This window comes from Oryctolagus cuniculus, chromosome 6 (genome assembly GCF_964237555.1).
Source record: "Oryctolagus cuniculus chromosome 6, mOryCun1.1, whole genome shotgun sequence".
NCBI lineage: Eukaryota > Metazoa > Chordata > Mammalia > Lagomorpha > Leporidae > Oryctolagus > Oryctolagus cuniculus.
In genome coordinates, this window is record NC_091437.1 from 127968463 (window position 1) to 127983850 (window position 15388).

At 52.4% G+C, this 15388-nt stretch overlaps 1 pseudogene; it reads left to right on the plus strand.

Moving 5' to 3' along the window:
• The first annotated feature begins 14846 nt into the window (after window positions 1-14846).
• On the plus strand, window positions 14847-14976 carry LOC127490816 (U4 spliceosomal RNA; annotated as a pseudogene).
• Window positions 14977-15388: the final 412 nt, after the last annotated feature.

Here is a 15388-nt window from a genome sequence, read left to right on the forward strand (position 1 = left end):
GAGACATAGGTCTTGCCTTCTGCACTGTGTGGTCCCCCCTAAAAGCAAGGACCACACTCTTTCCTTCTTTGTACCCCCTGCCCACCCTCCCATCCCTCAATCCTGCTACCTGGAAGAGAGTTTTGCGTGTAGAAGGCATTGGTAGATTTTTTTTTTTTTTGATTTATTTATTTATTTGAAAGGCAGAGTTACAGAGAGAGAGAACAAGAGAGAGAGAGAGAGAGAGAGAGAGAGAGATCTTCCATCTGCAAATGGCTGGGCCAGGCTGAAGTCAGGAGGCAAGAACGGCTTTTGGGTCTCCCACGTTGGGTGCAGAGGCCCAAGCACTCAGGCCATCTCTGCTGCTTTCCCGGACTCATTAGCCGGGAGCTGGATCGGAAGCAGAGCAGTCAGGACTTGAACCAACGCTCATGCAGAATGTTGGTGTCGAAGGCACCAGCCCTGCATTGGTAGATTTTGTTGAGGTCAGGCAGCCATCCGGTGTGGTGGCTTCACCCCCATTACTCCATATGAACCCTGGAGAACAGTGCTGGAGACCCCGTAGACGATGTTTCCCTGGTGGCCATAGTCCACCGATGGCGCCCAGAGCCACAGCCTGCCAGAGGAGCCATCGTGGAAACGGTCAGGAGCTTGGAGCCCAGAGCATAGCTGGTGGCCATGTGTGTGGCCAGGCCCCCCCCCCACCCACCCAGGGCAATGGGTAAAGCAGCCCCGCACCTGCCCGGGGCCAGAGCCCGCATTGGGCAGCAGATGGAGGAGGGCAGACACTTCACAGCTGGACTCTGAGGTTGGCTGGACGGACGACTCCTGCGTTCAGTGGCCGGTAAACTAGACAACTGAGCTGCTTGGAGGGCTGGACTCCGCTGAGCCTGATAAGGTCTGGCTCCAGATGTCCACCCGGCCTCTTGAAAATTGCCTGGGAGCTCTTTGCTCATGGCCAGTGGTGTGTGTGTGTGTGGCCTCTGCTGAGGGTGGAATCTGGTCACCGCCTCTCAGCTCCTTCTGCGAGTCCGGGCAGGGGCTGGAGGCTTCCGGCCAAAAGGAAGATAAACCCAGGCTAGTCCCGCCGGCCTTCCCCCCAGCTCCAGCTGGGCATCCTGCAGGCCACTGGTGAGCCCTGCGCTGACAGAGACACTGGAGCAAGGAGACCTGAGTCCGGCTCGCAGCCCTGGAGAGCGGATGCAGCTCCTGTCCCTAAGAAGTGGCCATGACCCCAAGGACATCCGTGCACGTGGTGACTGCCAAAGTCGGAATGCTGTCCTGGCTGGGCCTGGTCTTCAGATAATGGAACTGAGGGTTGTTTTAAACAAAGGAAGACTTCAGACTGTGGATACAGGATTTCTTCAGCCATTCCACGTGCATACACTTTTTGCTCTAATACGCTCCATAGGGAAAAGCTTTGTGAAAATCTGACCTGCCCAGTGGGGCTTCCACCGTCTCCCCAGGGAAGAGTGATTCGAGCTTGGAAGCCTCCTGTTTGGAGGCCAGAACTGTTATTGTGTTCTTGCTGACCTTCTGATTTTATTTTTTAAAGATTGATTGATTGATTTTATTTGAGAGGTAGAGTTACAGATAGACAGAGGGAGAGACAGAGAGAGGTCTTGCATCCGCTGGCTCACTCTCCAAGTGCCTCAACTGCCAGAGCTGGGCTGATCTGAAGCCAGGAGCCAGGAGCCAGGAGCTTCTTCTGAGTCTCCCACGTGGGTGCAGGGGCCCAGGGACTTGGGCCATCTTCTACTGCTTTCCCGGGCCACAGCAGAGAGCTGGATCAGAAGTGGAACAGCTGGGACTTGGACCAGTGCCCTTATGGGATGCTAGTGCCTCAGGTGGAGGCTTAGCCCACCGTGCCACAGCACCGGCCCTGCAGGCCTCCGGATGTTAAAGCGCAATTGCTCTGTGAGGTGGGCCCTTCTCAATGTGCTTGCTTTGTAGTTCTTTCTGCGGAATATGCCATTGACAGAGTTTGGTACTATTTGGTTGTCATCAGGGGGGGATCTGATTTATGTGAAATTGAATTAAATCACAAATTTGCTTTAATTTGTGCTTTCGGACAGAGAGAAACATTCTTTGTTAGAGCCAGCATAAATATTAACTCTTTTTAAAAAAATTTTTTTAAATATTTATTTTATTTATTTGAAAGGCAGAGCTACAGAGAGAGGAGAGATAGAGAGACCTTCTATCCGCTGGTTTACTTCCCAAATGGCTGCAATGGCTGGGGCTGGGCCAGGCTGACCCTAGGAGCCTGGAACTCCACGCAGGTCTCCCACCTGCGTGGCAGGGGCCCAAGTACTTGGGGCCATTTCCTGTTACTTTCCCAGATGCATCAGCAGAGAGCTGGGTGGGAAGTGGAGCAGCCGGGACTCAAAGCAGAGCTTGTTTGTGTCGCCAGCTTCACAGGCATCGGCTTAAACTGCTGCACCACAATGCCAGCCTCCATTTTCACCTTTTTACAAAATTTTTATTTATCTTTTTTTTTTTTTGACAGGCAGAGTGGACAGTGAGAGAGAGAGACAGAAGAGAGAAAGGTCTTCCTTTGCCGTTGGTTCACCCTCCAATGGCCGCCACGGCCGGCGCGCTGTGGCCAGCGCACCGTGCTGATCTGATGGAAGGAGCCAGGTGCTTCTCCTGGTCTTCCATGGGGTGCAGGGCCCAAGCACTTGGGCCATCCTCCACTGTATTCCCTGGCCACAGCAGAGAGCTGGCCTGGAAGAGGGGCAACTGGGACAGAATCCGGCGCCCCTACCGGGACTAGAACCCAGTGTGCCGGCGCCGCAAGGTGGAGGATTAGCCTATTGAGCCACGGCACCAGCCTTATTTATCTTTTTTTAAATCTATTTGAAAAATATAGATAACTAAATAAAAATAAAAATTAAATAAATAAAAAAATATAGACAAAGAGAGATCTTCCACCTGCTGGTTCACATGAGATGACAACCAGGGCTGGGCCAGGCTGAAGCCGGAAGCCAGGAACACGGTTTGGGTCCTCGAGCCCTTGTCTGCTGCCTCCTGGGTTCTGTGTTCCCAGGAAGCTGGAACCAGGAGCTGCGGTCAGACCTTGAACTCAGGCATTCCAAGGGCACGGGCACCTTAACCGTGAGGCCCAACACCTGCCCTGTGGCTTCATTTTTATTGGACATTATTTATTTATTTATTTTGGGAGTTTCGTTTTTAGTCATTGTGTTAAAGTCTCCAGGTTTTCAGGACAGGGCTTCGGTCTGACTGCTCGCGTTCTCTGCCCTGCGAGAGTCTGCAAATGTTGAATGCTCTGTGTTCCCAGCACCGTTTCTATTTTCATCTTTTTTAAAAAAAAAAAGCCAGCATTATAACAATATATATAAAAGTGATACGAGTCCATCCGTAGTTTGATAAGGGAAGTATACCTGGTGGCTCGTAAGGTTGCTCTAGCCTGAGCAGCGTCTCACAGGTAAAGAGAGACTGTTGCTGTTTTAATCTCTGACTTATCTGCGCTGGAGGCTCCTGGGAATCCTGTTTAATCAGGTCCGCTGTTAGTTGTGAACAGTATTTGAAGATTTTTCTCCAAAGGCATCAGGGACCATCACAACGGACTGCTGGAGGTGGCTTAGACCAATTCCCAGGAGTCAGCTGTGGGCATCTCTTCCCAGCTCTGAGCTCAGGGTGTCCTGACTTTAGCCCTGGCGTGCTGGTTACACTAGCAAATGCTACAAGCCAGCCCCGCCCCCCCCCCTTTTTTTTTTGTTTCCTGGAGACTTGATTTTTAAATATCTCCTACCCACCTTCTCCTCCTCCTCCTGGGTAGTTGTCTCAACTCTCATTCAGTTATAGTTTATGTTCCCTGTGTCACAATGTATTTTAAATGATTTATTTATTTGAAAGGCAGAGAGACAGACAGAAATCATACATCCACTGGTTCACTTCCCAAATGACTCAATAGCTGGGGCTGGGCTACGCTGAAGCCAGGAGTCTGAACTTCAATTTGGTCTCCCATGTGAGGGGGAGGGACCAAGCACTCGAGCCATCACCTGCTGCCTCCAAGGGTGAGTATCAGCAGGAGGCTGCATCCGAAGTCGAGCCAGAACTTAAATCCAGAGACCCTGATATGGGATGTAGGTGTCCCAAGATTTATTTATTTATTTGAAAGGCAGAGTTACAGAGAGAGAGAGAGGGAGAGAGAGAGAGAGAGAGAGAGAGAGAGAGAGAGAGGACTTCCATACACTGGTTCACTCCCCTAGATGGCCACAATGGCCGGAGGAGGGCCTATCTGAAACCAGGAGGTTCTTCCAGGTCTCCCACACAGGTGCAGGGGCCCAAGCACTTGGGCCATCTTCTGCTGCTTTCCCAGGCCATCAGCAGGGAGCTGGATCGAAAGTGGAGCAGCCAGGACTTGAACCTGCACCCATATAGGATGCCGGCACTGCTGACGGCAGCTTTACCTGCTATGTCACAGCGCTGGCCCTTCAAACAGCATCTTAATGACTACATCAAATAAAAAGATTTATTTATTTACTTGACAGGCAGAGGGACAGAGAAGAGGAATAGTTATTTATTTAAAAGTAGCAGCACTGATTTTATTCGTCTCAACTGTATGATCCCTTGGCACAAAGCTCAGAGGTTGTCAAGTCTCTCCTGGAGGAAACAGATGGGTTTTAGAGGTAGAAGAGCTGAATTTGAAGCTGATTCTACTTTGAACTGGTACTTGAATGAATCATTCAAACTCTCTGAGCCTGGATTTCCTAATTTGTGAAACAGGAAAAATAATCTGTGCCTCCCAGGGCTGTGATGAGGATCTAAGAAGACCACGTAGGTGGGGCGTGTGGTGACTACAGCACTGCTCTTCTGTATCAGATCTGAGAATCATCCAGTGGAGAAGGACGTTACAGGTCGGGTTCAAGGAGCTCCCCAGCGGAGCCAATCCCGTGGAGCTCCCAGGGCACCTGCCCGGCTCACCCATAGAAGCTCCCTCAGGAATCCATCCTGAGCCGGTTCTTGTCCATCTCCCTCTCGGCTGCACTTCCAGGCCCCGCCACGCACGCACCATCCCATCGCACACTGGGACCACTGCAGGGGGCTCTCGCGCAGCTCCGTTCTCCGTGCTCCGTGCTCCCGGACCAGGCTCTTCACAGCAGTCAGAGTCATCTGTCGTAAAACAAAGCGACTGGTTTGACTTGAGGTGGCTCCTCTGCGGACTGGCATTTTCAGCCACCTGGAGGGACGGGCTTCTGGGCTGACTCTCTGTGGGACAAGAGAGACTCTGAAGATCTTAAAACTCTCGGGGCCGGCACTGTGGTGTAGCAAGTAAAGCAGCTGCCTCCAGTGTTAGCATCCCATATGGATGCCAGTTTGAGTCCTGGCTGCTCCACTTCCCATCCAGCTCTCTGCTGTGGCCTGGGAAAGCAGTAGAAGATGGCCCAAATCCTTGGTCCCTGTACCCACATGGGAGACCTGGAAGAAGCTCCTGGCTCCTGGCTTTGGATCGGCGCAGCTCCGGCTGTTGCAGCCAATTGGGAAGTAAACCAGTGGATGGAAGACCTCTCTCTCTCTGCTTCTCCTTCTCTCTCTGTGTAACTCTGACTTTCAAATGAGTGAACAAATCTTAAAGAGAAACTCTCAAAGATAGGATCATAAAGAATTGTGAGGGGAGGGAGAGGAGGGTGATGTTGCAATGCTGGAATCAGGTGTCAGAGTTCTGGTTTGAGTCCTGGCTGCTCTCCTTCCAAACCTGCTCCTGTTAACGCACCAAGGAAGGCAACAGAAGACGGCCCAAGTCCTTGGGCCCCTGCCGCCCGTGTGGGAGACCCGGATGGAATTACAGGTCTTGACTTTGTCCTGGAACCATTTGGTGCTGGAATCAGTGAGTGGAAGATTCTCTTCCTCTCCCTCTCTCCCTGTCATTCTGCCTTTCAAACAAAATAAATAAACAGATAAATTTATTTAGAAAAAAGAGTAATATCCAATAGACCCAAATGCAAGTAATATTGCGAAAGCAGAAACAGAGGCTGGGGGCCCCTTTTTTTCTGAGATTTTTCCTATCTGGTGAACTCACTGATTCACATCAGTGCGGGGTGGTATTCAACATGATGTCAACAAAATCAAACCTGGGTTGCATCTGGCCTCAGACGCCACACAGGCCGGGGGTGGGCAGATGCGGGTGAATGGCTGTGGCTGGTGCTCCCTGGGGGCCCTCGCTGTCTGTTAATTCCATCGCACCCTTTGCTACTGACTCAGAGACACCCCACCCCGACCCCAACCTGGGCTCCCGGCCTACTGCTTAAGGAGGTGTCAGCTAACCAGTGAGAGGGACGTCAGCGGACTTAAATGTTTTCTTAGTTCTCTGTTTTCCCTTCCCTGGTGTCCGAGTCGTTTCTCCATTTTTCAACAAGGCATCCAACCCCCGAGAGCTCGCGGCTGCTCTTCACTTCTCGGGAAGTGCAGATGTCGTCCGTGAGGGCGCATCCTCTGCTGGGCAGAGCGCACCTGCTGGGAGCCGCAGCAGGAAGGCGGCACCCATGTTGACCCAAGGGCCCCCGGCTTCCACAGGGGTTCCATGTGTGCGCACCAGCTTCCTAGAGGGCGTGGCTTGTTCCCGGACAAAGGAAGAACAAAACCTCCAAGAAGGAAATAGTGGCAATCTCAGGGACACAGTGGTACAGTTCAGACGGTTGGGATTTGGGCGTTAGGGTGAAAGATGTCTAAAACTGAGGCCAGCCTGCCACTTTCTAATTGTGACCTCTGCCAAAATATTTTTTTTTTTTTTTTGACAGGCAGAGTGGACAGTGAGAGAGAGAGAGACAGAGAGAAAGGTCTTCCTTTGCCGTTGGTTCACCCTCCAATGGCCGCCGCGGCTGGCGCACCGCGCTGATCCGATGGCAGGAGCCAGGAGCCAGGTGCTTTTCCTGGTCTCCCATGGGGTGCAGGGCCCAAGCACCTGGGCCATCCTCCACTGCACTCCCTGGCCACAGCAGAGAGCTGGCCTGGAAGAGGGGCAACTGGGACAGAATCCGGCGCCCTGACCGGGACTAGAACCCGGTGTGCCGGCGCCGCTAGGCGGAGGATTAGCCTAGTGAGCCGCGGCGCCGGCCCTGCCAAAATATTTAAGCCTTAATTTCTTCATCTATAAACTAAAGATACTCTTGATTGAACCACAAAAAATTACTTTTGTGTAATTATCATCAAATTATTTGCCAAGGAGTGTCAGTTTCATATGGGCACAACTTTTTTCTTTTTTTTTTCTTTTTTAAGATTTATTTATTTGAAAGGCAGTGTTACAGAGAGGCAGAGGCAGAGAGAGAGAGAGAGAGAGAGAGAGAGAGAGAGGTCTTCCATCTGATGGTTCACTTTCCAGTTGGCCGCAAGCGTGGTAGCTGTGCCGATCCAAAGCCAGGAGCCAGGAGCTGCCTCCAGGTCTCCCACGTGGGTGCAGGGGTCCAAGGACTTGTTTCATCTCCTGCTTTTCCAGGCCATAGCAGAGAGCTGGATCGGAAGTGGAGCAGCCGGGACTTGAACCGTTGCCCACATGGGATGCCGGCACTGCAGGTGGTGGCTTTACCCGCTACACCACAGCGCCGGCCCCATGGGCACAACCTAACAACAGGACCTGCCTCATGGGGTTGCTGACGACGAAATGAGCTCATCTGGGGCAAGGGCAGAGCACGCACGCTCTTTGAGGAGTGTGCGGGTAGAGAACTGAGGGAGGCAGAAGGAGGGGAGAGTGCATCGTCTCCAAGCCGGGAGTGTGCGGGGTGGTGTTCCTGGGACAGTGGGGAGACCCGGGTGGCTGCAGCCTGAGACGCCCAGGGAGGGAGGTGGCTCAGGATTAGGTCGCAAGGGCCAGGCGGGCCAGTGTGAGGTCTGTGTGTGTGCGGGTGACTCAGTGGTGAAAACCAGAGTGAGTATTCATTACAGATGATGTTCTGGGCATCAATCAATGAAGTCGAGGAAGCTGGGGATACGAGGGTATGGAGGTACATGAGACGAGGAGAAGGAGCAGTGACTCTGAAGGAAATGGGCTTCGGGGGGAAGAGCCTTATATTACACTGATATGATATGATATCACATGTATTATATTACATATTGCATCAAGGAGGGACCCTGGGGGCTTGTCAGGTTAGGGACTGTCCCTCTGGCTCTGGGATGAAGAGGTGGATTCCGGTGGTTGGCTCACCATCATCATGCACCGAGGGCAAGCCAGTTAGTTGTTCAGAGTGGTGTCAAAGTAGTGAACTTCTCGTAGGTAGCAGTTTGCACCAGGCTCTGGTCTCAGCCCTACCAGCTACTAACCGTGTGACACTGAGCGAGCTGCTTAACCATCTGAGCCTAAGTTTTGCCTTAGGCTTTCGTAAAATGGTGGTGATCTATCCTACCTCATGGAGATGCACAAGGATTAAATAGCACATAAAAACACTCAATAATTGTTATTGCTTTGGTTTGATTTATTTGATAGGCAGAGAGCCACATTCAGACAGAGAGCTCCCTTATGCTAGCTCACTTCCCCAAATGCATGCAAGAACCCGGGCTGGGCCAGGCTGGAGCCGGGAGCCTGGAACTCAGCGTCTCCCACGTGGGTGTCAAGGCCAGGAGGACTGGAGCCATCATCTGCTGCCTCCCAGGATGCACACTGGGAGGAAGCTGCTGTAGGAGCAGAGCCGGGATTGGATCCCAGGCGCTCTGCTCTGGGATTTGGGCATCCCAGGCAGTGTCTTAACCACTGTGTCAAATGCCCACCTACACCATAGGAAATTTAGCACAAGGAGGAAAACATCGCCCACAACTCTGCCACCTTCATCCTGTCACTCCTGTCACTCTAGTTGCCATCACAGTGTTCCAACAATTGTTTAAGCTTCTTTTCTAGGTTGTCAGGAGCGTTTTTAGGCTGCGCAGAGTCTTCACAACCATGACCTTCACTAGCAATGTAACAGGAATGCACTTTGCGTAGAATGAACAGATTGGCTCCAAGGGAGGTAAAGTTAACCTTTTTTTTTTTTTGGTCAAGAAAATACTGACCTATTTGAGGATCTCTGAACCTGAAGCCATCTGCCAGCCTACCCAACTTTTAAGCATTGCTTCTCCCCGAATCCTTCACGGCCATGCTCTTCCTGCCTGTCCCATTGTGAGAGTTTCCGACCTGACACTTCAAAGTGCGCATGTGGGCGGGCATAGGAGGTGGAGTGAGGGAGACAGGGAGGAGACACAGGCCATGCCAATGGCCTGGACGTCTAGATCAGTGGTTCTCACCTGGGTGTGGCTTCACCCACCTGCCGTGTGGACACTGGGCAATGTCTGGAGACAGTGTTGGAGACAGAGTGGGCTGGGTGGGATGTTGCTGGTGTCTAGTAGGTAAAGGCGACCAAACACCCTAATAATGCACAGAATGGTCCTGCAACAAAGAATTATCCCATCCAAATTCCCAGTAGTGTAAGGTTGGGAAACATGCTGTAGATGCCAGTGGAATTTCATGTAAAATGGTAATGGATGAGCACCCTAAGTTTTGTTTCCTGACCTTGTTTCATTTGGGAAGGATTCTGGGAATTTTGCTAAGGGTGATGGGAATGAATTATAATAGGTTTGAGATACCTGAGTGGCTGCCGTCATGGCCTAGTGGGTTGCCTGTGGTGCCAGCATCCCATACAGGTTGGAATCTCAGCTATTCCACTTCCGATCTAACTTCCTAATGTGCATCCTGGGAGGCAGTAAATTATGGCCCAAGTGCTTGGGTCCCTGCACCCACATGGGAGACCCTGAGGAAGTTCCTGGCTCCTGGCTCAGGCCTGGCCCAGCCCTGACCATTGCAGCCATTTAGGGAGTGAACTATTGGATGGAAGATGTGTGTGTGTGTGTGTGTGTGTGTGTCCCTCTCTCTATAACTCTGCTTTTCAAATAAACAATTTTTTAAAAAAGAAAAATACCTGGGATGCTGCACAAGACAGGAGAAAGCAGAGGTTAAGCATGGAGACTTTGGGGTTTGCAAGAGTCAAGTTGAAATCCTGGCCCACTGAGTAAGCAATCCAGGGCCTGCAGCGTGGGATGGGGAGCGCACACCACAGCGAGTGCGGCGGGCTCAGCCACTGGCGGAAACATGGGGAGAGTGACGAACGGTGGTGTTGGCTGCTACTGGGCCGGAGCTCAGGTTCGCAGTGTTTGCACTGCCCCAGCTTCTGTATTCAGCTGCAACCCGTCAACCCTTATTTCAGGAAAAATAGGTTTTAACTGAGCTTTGTGATCTGGGCTTTAGAGGCCCAGGCAATATATAAAAGCTACCTGACCCACATACATTGCACAGTGTGAACTCTTTGGGTGAGTGGCAACTAATTGAAATCTCTATTTTTCCCCGGTGATTATTTTCTTTTAAATAACTTATTGTGGTGGTGGCGGTTCAGTTGGGAAACTCTTTCATTTTTCTCCCTGACATTCTTGGTTGGTTATTTTGATCTATTGAGAATTTAAGAGTGGACCAAGTGGAGGCAACAGTTACTGGACACCTTGAGTGGCATTGTGGCACAATGGATTAAACCATTTGGGATGCCTGCATCTGATATAAGGTGCCTGGTTCGAGACCTGGCTACTCTGTGCTTCCAATCTACCTTCCTGCTAACCCACGTGGGAGACAGCAGATGATGGCCCTGGTGCTTAGGTTCCTGCCACGCACATGGGAGACCCAAATGGAGTTCCTGGCTCTTTGCCTCAGCCTGGCCCAGGCCTGACCATTGCAGGCACCTGGGGAGGTGTGTTAGCAGGAAGCTGGAATCCGAACCAGAAGCCAGGAATCCACCAAGACTCTCATATAGTAGGGTCTTGGCATCCCAAGCGGTGTCTTAAGCACTGGGTCAGCTCCCTACCCTGACGGCTTGTTCTGGAGCGTTTGAGAACCTGAGAGGACCCTGGACCACCCCTCCCGGGAAGCACGGAGGGCTTTGGGGGGAGAGCGCAGCCTGAGACCCGGTGGAGAGAGGAAGGCCTGCAGGACACCCTGGCTCAGGGGCAGCTGCTGGAGGCGGACGGCGGTGGAGCGGGCAGGGATTCTGGCTTCCAGAGAAGAAAGAGGAGAAAGGGGATCAGCAGTGTGAGAGTTACCCCAGGTACAGGACAAGCACGGGTGTGGGACGCCAAGGCCAGGGAGGAGACGCAGGAATCTGGCAGTGTCCACCGAGGGAAAGGTGTCCCAAGCAGGGTGCCGGCGGCTGGTTGCCGGAGCCGTCGTGTCCTCACCCTGGCTCCTGCTCTCAGCACCCCCCCCCCACACACACACACTCTCAGGAGGTTCTGTGTGGTCCTGGGAGATCCTGGGAGCGGAGGTCGTAGACAGGAAAGCCATATTTTCCTCCTGGGTCTGTGCTGTGGGGCCACGTGGCACGGCCCCTGGGGTAGCGGGGAGCCCTCCCGAGTGGCGTCTGCCTTCATGATTTTGATCTAGCACATTTCATTGCCTCTTTGTGAGCCGTTTCTATTCTCGCCCAAACCTGAGCAGACAACTGAAAGGCAATCATCTGCTTGACTTCTATAAATAGTACAGGAAGGGAGGGGGAGAGGGTTAGACTGCAAACCATGGTGGGAACGGGGCTACGGGCAAAGTGAGACAATGAGGGGGCCACAGAAGGGACCAAGGGGAAGCAAACAGTAAGGAAGACAAGGATCCTCAGTTCGGCCTTGGGAGATGAAGCAGGGTCAAACCAGGGGCTAAGACTCTTCCCTGGGGCTGGTGTTGCGGCTCAATGGGTTAAGCCGCTGCCTGCCACCCCAGGATCCCATATAGGCACCTGTTCGAGTCCTGAGTTTCAGCTGCTCCAATTCCAATCGCTCTCTCTGCTGTGTGTCCTGGGAAGACAGTAAAAGATGGCCCCGGTGCTTGGGCCCCTGACACCCACCTGGGAAACCTGGAAGGAGTTCTTAGCTCCCAGCTCCAGCCCAGTCCTGCCCCAGTCATCGCAAGAATTTCATTTGTGGAGTGAACCAGTGAATGGAGGGGGAGCTCTCTCTCTCTCTTTCTCTGTTCCCCTCTACCTCTTAAATAGAGAAACAAGTAACCAAAGAACAGAAATGCATTTCTCCCAGTTCTGAGACGGGGACAGCCAATCCTGTGCAGAGGGGCCGTGCTGTGTCGACAGTGTGAAGGCAGAAGCCGGCCGAACTCCGCTGTTTGCCGCGCTGCAGGCAGTGGCTTAACCTGTTATGCCACAGCACCAGCGCTTAGGTCCTCGGTTTTTTCCGTTTTCTTCCAGGGCAGGCTTCAAGCAGCAGCTCTGGCTCGTGTTCCTGGAGGGATTCAGGCAAACACAGAGGGCCACTCGGGGATGTTGCAGAGGGACTTGAACTGCTGGTTGCGGTTGGAGCTGGAAAACCCTAGGGAGCTTTTCCAACCCTGTGTCCTCCCAACCTCCTAACTTAAACACAACGTGAGGCAATACAGCGCGTGATAAATGCTGCTCGCTATCATAGCGGCTAGGGTGGGCCAGGCCAGGGTTTTCATGGGAAAGCCGTCTAAATCTAAACCTAGTGGCTGGAGCAGGCAGTTGGTGCAGCAGCTAAGTGGCCACTGAGACACCCACATCCCATATTGGAGTGCCTGGTTCGAGTCCCAGCTCTTCTGCTTTTGATGCAGCTTCCTGCTACTGCGCACTCAGGGAGACAGCAGGTGATCTCCCAAGGGCTTGGCCCCATGCCACCCACTTGGGAGACCTAGGTGGAGCTCCTGGCTCCTGGCTTCGGCCTGGCCCAGCCCTGGCTATGTTGGGCCACTGGTTCTGGGTGCAGCAGCTTCTCCAGCCTCCTGTGCTGTTCCCTGCAGCGCTTGCACACATGGGCTTGGCCCCAGGCTCCTGGCTGGGGCAGAGGAGAGGGGAGGAGGGGGCTCTGTGTCCTTACCACAGAGACCCGCTGTTTTGAGGCCACAGTTAGAGGAGGAACCGCAGTCCCTGTTAGTCTGGTGCAAGCCCCTTCAACTGGACACTTGAACTTGAGAAATAGGCCCTTCCAGGCCAGACCGGAGGCCTTTTCCTGCTCGCCCCCCCCCCCCATCTGTTTATGCAGAGACCCAATAAACAGCTTCGCCACCAGGGAAGGTTCTGGAGTAAATTGGAAATTCTTTGTCAGAGGCCTGACTTGATTGGGAACAACTCCGGATGACTAATTATGACTTCGAGGGGAATTCACTGCGCGGCTGCCGCCTTGCAAAAGGGACTCCTCGCGTGTAAACTGGGCCATCTCACAGCTTTGAATCTCATGATTTAATTAGCTCCGTAGACAGACGCTATCGAAGCCAGTGCAGCGTATCCAATAAACAGCGCTGCACCCACCGCGTGGAGCCGTCTTGAGGCGGGCGGGTGAGTAGTGGCATCTTGCACCACTGTGGGGGAGCTGTGTGGTGCGCAGGGGCTCCCCAGGGCTGCCCCCACAAAACCCTCTTAGAATCTCGCCCGGAACCAGCTTTTTTCCATTTGATCTGAACTCAGAAAACTCTTTAGTCCAACTCTCAAGATTTGGAATGATAAATTTTTTTCATTTAACACTTTTAGGGCAATTTTTAAATGATTTATTTATTTATTTATTTGAGAGGTAGAATTACAGACAGAGACAGAGAGAGATCGAGATCTTTCATCTACTCCCCAAATGGCTGCAACAGCCAGGACTGGACCAGGCCAAAGCCAGAAGCCAGGAGCTTCTTCCGGGTCTCCCATGTGGGTGCAGGGGCCTAAGCACTTGGGCCATCCTCTGCTGCTTCCCCAGGCACATTAGCAGGGAGCTGGATCAAAAGTGGAGCAGCCGGGACTCGAGCTGACACCCACATGGGATGCTGGCATCACAGGCAGTGGCTTCGCCTGCCTCGCCACAGTGTCGGCCCTCTTTCAGGTCAATTTTCAAGCACACACAAATGTAGAGATAAGGACATTGACACTCCCCTACTCAGCACCCAGCTTCACTGCTGCCGGCATTTGCTCTGCTGTTTTCATTTGGTTCCTCCCACCCACCCACCCAGTGATTCTGTCCTGATTGCTGGTTTGCTTTCACTGGAGTGTGAGATTCCGTGAGGACCTATCATTTTACCTGTAAACACTTCAGGGTTTATCTCTAGCCAATGAGTACTTTAATAAAACCAGAACACGATGCTGCTAGTTCCACTTAACATTTCCAAGAACTTCTTAATGTCATCTAATATCCTTTTATCCTGTCTGGGTTCAATCTTCCCAAGCTGTCTCAAAAAATGACTTTAATGATTGCTTTATCTGAATAGGATCCGAATAAGTGCTACATGTCACATTTATTTCTTTTTTAAAGAATTACTTATTTGAAAAGTAGATCTATGGGGGGGGGGGGTAGAGGGAGATCTTCAGTCTGCTTGTTCACTCCAGAACTGTCCGCAATAGCCAGATCTTGGCCTGGAACTCAATCCTGGTCTCCCACATGGGTGTCAGGGGTCCAGGACTTGGGCCTGCTGCTCCCAGGCACGTTAGCAGGAAGCTGGCTCAGAAACAGAGCGGCCAGGACCCAGCATATGGGATCCCAGCATGTCGCTTGGCCACTTAGCCCAGTTGCCACAAAGCTGGCCCCCACACATACTATATTTCTTGAATCTCATTAAAGGGTGGGAGTCTGGCTCAGAGGTTAAGACACCACTTGGGACACCCACATGGCATGTGAGAGTGCCATGGTTCAAGTCCTGGCTCGACTCTGACTCCAGCTTCCTACTAATGCAGACCCCGGTAGGCAGCCGGTGATTGGGTTCCTGCCTGGGAGACCCGGATGAAGTCCCAGTTCCTGGCTTCTGCCATTGTGGGCATGTGGGAAGCGAACCCTAGATGGGAGCTCTCTCTGCTTCTCAAGTAAATAAATAGATACATTTAAAAAATATTTATGTATTTATTTGAAAGGCAGAATTAAGCTTTGCGCAGTGGCAGTATAGCAGCCAATGAGGTTTATCCAAGGTGTGATTATTGCTAATTGAAAACTTATCCCAATACCCCGCCATGATGGCTTGAAAGGCAGAATTAGAGGGGAAGGGGGAGATCTTACAGCTACTGGTTTATCCCCAGATGGCCACAAGAGCCAGGACTGGGCCAGGGCAAAACCAGGAGCCAGGAGCCAGGAGCCAGGAGCTTCTTCCAGGTCTCCCACTCGGGTACAGGGTCCCTAGCACTTGGGCCATCTTCCTCTGCTTTCCCAGGCCATTGCAGGGAGCTGTTTTGGAAGTGGAGCAGCAGGGACTTGAACTGCTGCCCCAAGGGAAGCTGGTACGGGATTTGTGACTTTGTCTCCCAGGCTCTCCTGGGAGCTCTGCCGAGTTGTGCTCGCCTGTTTCCTAGGAATGCCCATTTTTGGTGAGAGAGCCCTGGCCATCAGGGCTGCAAAACCAGTGTGGAGTCAGGCAGAGTGCTCCACACTGAAGTTCTTAACCATACAAGTGGGCCAGCACTGTGGTGCA